The following is an 8,051-nucleotide window of genomic DNA, read 5'->3' on the forward strand; positions in this document are numbered from 1 at the left end:
CCGCTCTCCTCGAGTAGCCATCGTCCAGGTCACTGGACTTGTATGTGCCGCTGCCTTCTTCCACTGCTTATCATAGGTAGGACATCCTGTCTGTGTATTATTTGAAAGTGCTGTAAATTGACTGTTGCAACATGCGCGAGAACACAAAGCCTGTGGGAGATTTCGTGGATGAAACCTGCTGACTGGGCAGCAAACTAATGGACGTTGCCGAATGAAAGGTCCCGTATAATATGCTGCGGAGATTAGTATATGTAGGCTGTCGACAGCTGTCCTACTGTTTGTTATTGTATAACACCCCTACCAGAGGTATTTTAATGTCAATAAGTAAAGAAAACCTTAGGTCTAATTCAAATACATTATTTGAATGCAGCATTTTCAGATAAATCTTCCTACCTTATTTATTTTCTGTAAGCCGCTCAAGCCTGTGGGCAGATAAAGTCCGATGGTAGAAACTCGAGCAATGGAATGCCCTTTGTAGGCAAAATTACCGCCCTTTCTTATTTCCTCTCGTCGTGCTTAATTCTAATGATAAAGGCACTGCACCTTGCCTAGTTCAGCTTCGTTTTGAAGATATTCTTTGCTTCTACCACCACTCATTTTTGGTCTCCCCAACTTCCTTTTGATTTCAGGCACATTTAAAACTCTGAAATCACTATGCTCTGGCTTCAGTGCACTTCGAAAATAAATCCACTTATATGAAATCATTACTTCCAAAGCCCTCCTTTCTCCCAAGTTACCTGAAGAGTGAGACCCTGTCTTCGGCGGTAAAATGCCTATGAGGCACGTTTTTGAGACTCGCTCATAGTGCAGAGTGTATACCTTTAGAGTGTGTCGCAGGCAGCATTCATTTAGCCTCTGCCACCTGTATTTCACAGCAAAACATTAACAGGTAAATTTTCGCACGCCCGTACAGTTATCTGCCATTCACCATGATTGTGGACTTCCCGTATTTCGCGCGCTATATAATTCTATTATACAAAGTGCTTTATGAGACAAAGCCTGTTCCCTCCATCATCGATAACTTCGCAGAGGGTGATCCATACACTGATTTTCTGTGCAAGTTGGCCAGAAAATGCAAAGTTGAGTCAGTTCATGGCAATCGAACGATGATGCTTAAGTGCCGTTCCCTTTTAGAGCATACAACACTGGTTTAGACCAGTACATCCTTTCCCTGTACTTATGATTGACCATAATTTGTCATAATCGTACAAACCAAAGGACGCTGAGCTGCCTGGGCGTGTAGGCATCGCTCTGTCTGGTTTTATCAATAGCAAGAGTACAGCGATAAAAATAAGCCGAACAACCACCTAGAGGCACGTTGATTAAGTAAGTCATTTCTTGCTGGTCCAGATTTTACATTCAGAGATAAGCTACCTAAAACAATTACGAGGAAGTAAAACTGGTTTTTCGAACTTGAACGTAAGCGAGCCAGATCAAATCAAAATGAGTTTTCCGTCCAAAGTAAAGAAGAGAATCGGCTCAGAAATTGAGGTGACTTATTACCTTCACCTAAACATAGCCATCATTCAAGGCTATTAAGCAGTGCAATTAAAAGCAAAAAGCGCGATAGGATCGTACTACATAACGAAGAGCTCCCTTTTGTCCATTCAGGTGCTTGTATTGATTTTGCATAACAACCCGAGATTGGCTTCCTTGTCCTATCCCAGCAGCTTTTTAATGATATTTCTGCGTTCTATTCATGAGTTCAAAAGGGGGGCGTAGACGCCGCTGAGTTCCAGTTATTATTAGATGATGCCATTGATATCGAGAATTGTTTTTCAGAACTGGCTACTTAATCATAAATATTAGCGGAATCGCCTCGCCTTGCATTGTACAGTCCTTTGCTCAGGTTTAAGCCACTCCTAACTACTCATCGCAGCAATGAATATAAATTAAAACTGAGCCAAGAACCGAGTGGCCTAATTGTTTTCCCTTTCGCACTAAAACTAAACTACTGCAAGCTACCATGCTGCCTATATAATAAATGGAACAGCAGTTTTCAAGCATTTATCAATTTGTTCGCGCAGAAAGCCTTTAATGGGGCACCGAACACGTGTCGCCTTATAATGGCATTGTGCAGAGTCAGTACATCGTATTATTTAGCTCACTTCGGATGCTTTCTGATGCAAAAATTTCAGGTGACCGAGAATTTACGGTTGAATTCTATGCAGAAAATGGGCTGCTCAGTTTAATGCGTTTCCGTAGCACATCCCACACACTAACTTGTACCTAGAATTTTCCTGTTTCATAGCTGTACAGTACATCAATACGGTCAATAAAAATTCAAACATCTTCAAACTGGAACGTTGGACCACCCGGTGTTAAAGCAATCATTTGTCAGAGAAAATATTGCCGCCTAGCCGTTTTGTTGACCAAATGCGAAGTATTTGAGAAAGCCCGTCACGTTTCATTTCGGTTTTGTTGGAGGCTAGGATATTTGGGTCATACTTCAGACGAAATTGGCGAAATTGGTGAATTGGTATCTTAGTAGTAACACGCTATAAAGTTGTGCGACGGCTTAACGCAGCCTAAAAAAGTCAATGAGATTTCGATGTATTCTGAATACATTGCTAACGGATGTAGTTTGATGAAGATAAGGACATAAAATGCACTGCGCGGGAGAGTGTGGCAGTTGAACAGAGGAGGGCGCGGGGTTTTGGAGGTAGATTTGATCGGCTCATGTGATATTTACGAAGATCCGTACCCCCTGCGCAACAGAAATTGCTGGTTTCGAATCCGCAACGATAGATCTTTTGGGAGGAAGGTAAAAGGTTAAAGCTTCACAAATACGTCGCGGTTTTTCCGATTTACCCTGTCAGGTAGATCTTTCCAGAAAAATAAGCCACTGTAAAAAATAGTTCTGGAAACTCACCTAAAGACGTTATGTGAGCCTACACGAAACACGTATACTGGTGAGCATGTAAGAACCGGGTGCATTCTGTGAAAACATCCGGAATCGCTCTGGTTTCTGAACAGTGTAAAATGAGAAGACAAGCTGTGGAATGCTCCCCCCGCCGGGGTGGCGCAGTGGTTACGGTGCTCGACTACTGTTCCCAAGGACGCGGGATCGAATCCCGGCCTCGGCAGCCGCTTTTCGATGGAGACGAAAAGCAAGGCGCCCGTGTGCTGTGCGATGTCAGTGCACGTTAAAGAACCCCAGGTGGTCGAAATTTCCGGAGTCCTCCACTACGGCGTCTCTCATAGCCTGAGTTGCTTTGGGACGTTAAACCCCACAAACCAGCCAACCATCAGTGAATGCTCATGACTAAGCTGAACTCTTACTGCGGTCCTCCACGGTGAGTCTACGGCTATTGTCCGGAAAGAGCACATTGGCTGCAAGCAAAATCAAGGGTGAGAAGTGCTTGCGACGCTGAAGTGAGTGCGTTTCAAGCGGGCTCAAACTGCGTGGGAACTATTTAAGAGGTCAACGCAGATTCGTCCATGTTCTTGGTATTTAGGGCCCCTGTGCGTGAAGCTACGCTAACTAGCACTAGCGAGAAGCTATCGCACGAGAAGGCAGTGTACGAGCAGAAAGGGAGGTAGCATGCCATGTTCCGGTTTGGTTTAAGGTTTAACGTCTGAAAGCTATATTGAGTATAAGGGAGGCTGAAATAGAGGCCACCGGAAGTTTCGAGAACCCCGAGAGTTTTTAATTCGCACTGGTATCGCACAGTGGCCGAGCGCCTTGATTTCCGCCGCTATGTAAATGCGGCTGCCGATGCCAGAACTGAACTCTTGTGCTTAGGACCAGCAACCCAGCATCCTAGCCACTAAACCAAGTTTGTATGTTTTCCCATTTTTAAACATCATTGTTTATATTATCTTCGCTTCATGAAATCAGAAGTCAGGGATTCAATCATGGGCCATCAAACGTTAGCTTGAAACTGTGCAGGTGCTCGAACTTAGGCGAATACGTGCGAGTTGGCGCGTTGCTCCCACTTCTACGGTCATGAATGAAAGTTGATGGAATATGCGACTGAAATCGCAGCGTGTGATTCACTTACACTTTATTGCGCATGGAAATTGAGCGAAGACAACAATTTACAAAGAACAGCGTGACGCCGGCAGTTTAACACTTGGAGAGAAAAGTTTCTATGATGACCGAGAGGTATATAGCGGCAGCAATCAGATTTCACCTCGTAGTGTTGGCGCTGCTTTGAGTCCCACTCGGCAGTGTTAGCAGGCAGGTGTCTTTTTTTCTCCTGGAATCTTCATTGGACACTTTTTGACGCTTAGTCCATGCAGCTTGTTCGATCGAAAAGTTGTGTCGCTCTAGCAGTAGCTCAGAACTGAGAAGAACATTTCGGAGGAAATGCGCATGTGAACTCGTACCACAATGTTGACGCGACCGTTCTTTGTGCAGAGCTCACGGTGCTTCGAATGATAGTCCGAAAGAAGGTAGTAATCAAGGAGGCAGTGCGCCCAGTAAAAGAAACAGTAGTTAATTACGTTTCAGTCCGAATATAAAACAATAAATGGAGATGAGTGATGCTTGTAATACGTAGGGAGGACAACGAATAATCACGGATAGCTCAGTGGAATCGATAAGAAGGCAAGCGTAACAAAGTGCGGCACAAAGTCAGGTGGATGGAGGAGATTGTAACATTACATGATTTAGTTGCCGCAGCTAGCGCAGGGCCGGCTCAATTAGATACATAGTTGTAGTGAGGCAGAGGCTGATATTGATTACAAATGTGGGATATGTTGTTATGTGTGCTTACATAATATTTCAAAACATAGCCGACGTCACAAATCATTTCAAACAAATTAACACTTAAATACTAAAAAGGGCACCACCAAAGTTCCCACGAAAAACGCTTACTTGACAGAGAGAGAGAGAAAAGTTCATATAATGCAAAAAAAAAGAAAAATAATAATGTAGAGCTCCCGTGGTTTGGTCCTCATTCCAGGACTCCCGTGGCCTTTGCTACGTTTTTAGTAGCGCCAATTCCCAAGACCGCGCATCCAGTCGTTCATCAGTGCAGGCGTAGGAGCAGGGCGGAAGCCTTAGCCAAGACCTATCAGAACAAGAACACCGTCTATGTAGATGCGGCGATGTACTCCAACGAAAGAGATGCGGTGGTGACGGTGGTAGATTTCCAGCTAAAGGGGAAAATGAGCGCCTCGCTACGGAACTGCACCGTGTCTGACGCCGAGGAGGCCGCTATTGCTCTAGCGGTCGCTGAGGCAATCCGGGTTTTCGCTGGTAGTTATGACCGATTCACAAGTCGCTTGCCGAGGATTCACCAATGACAGGATTGGCAAAAACTCGGCCGCCATCTTGAAGGCCGGCGGGATAAGCGACACAAAACAACTCCTACTTTGGGCTCCGGGGAACGGGAACATCCAAGCCGATCTCATAGCTCGAGATTATGCAAAGCGAGAGAGGTCAGAGGTCAAAGAGACCGAGGCAGTTACTTGTACTTAGCAGACATATTGGTGCACTACCGGGGGAATAGAAGAAGGTATCCTCTGCCCAACAAGTTGTTAAACAAGGAGCAGTCGGTGCCTTGGCGGCAGCTACAAAGACGTTTTTATCCATGCCTGTCTTTATACAGCAAGATACATCTTGTCCATGCCTGTCTCTATACAGGAAGATACATCCTGTCCATGTCTGTCTTTATACAGCAAGATACATGCGACCGTATACAAAAACACATGTCCCTGGTGTGGACAGGAACCGACAATATATCATATCACATGGGCCTGCCAGATAATAGATGCAGTGCCTATAATTCACAATGCCACGCCGGAGCAGCGGGATGTTGTGCTGTCCAGTTCGGAGTCGAAAGAACAGCTTTGGCTGGTTACTTGACAGAAAATCTGTAAGCTGTAGAAGCCACTCTAAAACACCGTCATTGTCTAAGGAGCTAACACCGTAACACGTCAAGCACAACAACGATGAGTCTTTCAGATTACCATCAGGAGCGTAAGCCCCGCTCATCTGTGCAAAATTGGATCTGCAACACTTGTATGGCAGCTTGCGTATTGAAGCTGTCACGCAAAAACCCTACTCACACTTTCTAGGAATAAAGCATCGCTTCTGTGCTACACATCCTTAGGAATATTTTATTTCTATTTGCAATTTGTTAACCCTAGTTAACATTTGGTTAACCTTCGAGGGTAGCGAAATGTACCACATGTTTGATGCTCATGGCTAAGCTCATTGCCAAGCTTGGATAAAACGCATTGTGCGTTTCTCCAAATGAAAAGTCGCTTTTCATCGGTCTCTTGAGCACACCGACTTTTCAGGGCTTCATTCCGATGTGCCTTCGCGTTCAGACGGACTACTGTAGCAGGGTGTTCGTCTTCTCTCATCTCGCGAAGTGTTGTCACCTAGGCAGGAGCCCGAGGCTCCTATTTATAGAGATGTATATAGGCCCTAATCGCCCTCTACCTCCACGTCACACCGACATCACCTCACGTGACCTTGACCTTGACAGTGGTCACGGGTCACTTGGTGGCCTACAGACTATGCCTCGAAGTCACATGACGATCACAAGGTCACGTGACCTTGACATTGGCAATGGTCACGGACCACTTTGTGGCCGACGTGACTATGTCCCGATCACTTGGCACCACCAGTCTTAAGACAGAAGTTTGACCTCTAAATCTCCCTCAAGATGAAAAGCGTGCATACCCGACAGCTCGAACTACCTGGCGTAGTGAAGCTTTCGCTTCTAAACTCTGGGGGCTCTTTGGACCACTAACGTGCGATGCAGCGAAATCCTTTGTTTGAAACACCTCTGATTCCTGCTTCACAGCGTCTGCTTCTTATGCTGGTTGGTGCGGCGTTCGAGGAAGCGCCATATGAAAGTGGCAGCACGGACGCCTCGATCGGACGTCCAGCGGGGTCAGCGTCGTATACGCGTGAATCGCCTGCTAAAATAACCGGTCATGAGCGCATATGACGCCATGATGACGTCAGTTCCGGTTATTAGACATGACCTAATTTACGTTATGAAAGCGTCACATTCGGTAATGACGTCACGTACGGTCATGAGTGCTGGTGCTGACTTCACTGTCAACATCATCATCGATGTCGCTATCACTATCATCAGAAACTATTACTGCCATCCTCACTGTCACTATCATCAACATCACTAACTGCCACCCTCACGAACTACCAGTAACTATCATTATCGACCACTATCTACCACTAACTAAAGTTATTCACTTACAGCTTTATAGATAAACACACTTGATCCCCGCGTGATTCCTGCGGAGTCTCGCGAAGAAGTGTGACACTTCTTTCGGACGCATGCACGCCCGGATGGACACTGATGAGCCTAAAAGACTTTCGGCATAAAAATGTGCTCGTCTATTCATCCGCCCATACGAATACTTGGTTGGTAAGCGGTAAAGTAGAGAGAAGGAACCTTCTTCTCTACTCTGCCATCTGCGGAGGAGGAATAGAGAAATTTGAAGACTGAAGACAAAGAGAGGTGCTAGGGTACGAGTAGCAGTTGGGGTCAGTGAGCGACATGCCACATTGTGAATGTTAGATATTTTGGAACAGTGAAGCGGAACTTCACGTGTATCAAACAGTGATAGACAAGCTGGATCACGCCACCGGCTGGGTCAGGCTGAGCCTCAGCGGCAGCGTTGTAGTGGGGGAGCCTCCATACAAAATTTTAACAGCTTACTGATTATCTTTATTTTCCCCCTTACATTTCACAGGCTTATTGTTTCAATTTCACATTTTGCCCACTTCTTACGTAGCGTCAAAGGCAACATCAAAAAGAAATCTGCGGGCGCTTAAGTACCCTACGTGTGGAGCTTAAAAGCGGTTTAACTTCGCGGTATAAGGTTTCAATCACATGGAATAAACGTTCCACACTGTCCTAGAGATGGCGCACTGTTCTCACGGCCTCATCGCATGGCCAGCAGTGAAAAATTTGTTTTCTTTTTTGAGGAGCGCTACGTAATGGTGGTAAAAAAATTGGGCGGCCACTTAAGATTGGGCCTTTGAGAGTACAATAGGCGAGCCCCGTTTGTAGTGTCCCTTTGCTGACCATCGTTCGCGTGCGTAACGTTTGCTACTCGATTAT

Source organism: Amblyomma maculatum, chromosome 1 (assembly GCF_055883805.1).
Source record: "Amblyomma maculatum isolate TAMU_Amacu chromosome 1, ASM5588380v1, whole genome shotgun sequence".
Taxonomy (NCBI): Eukaryota; Metazoa; Arthropoda; class Arachnida; order Ixodida; family Ixodidae; genus Amblyomma; species Amblyomma maculatum.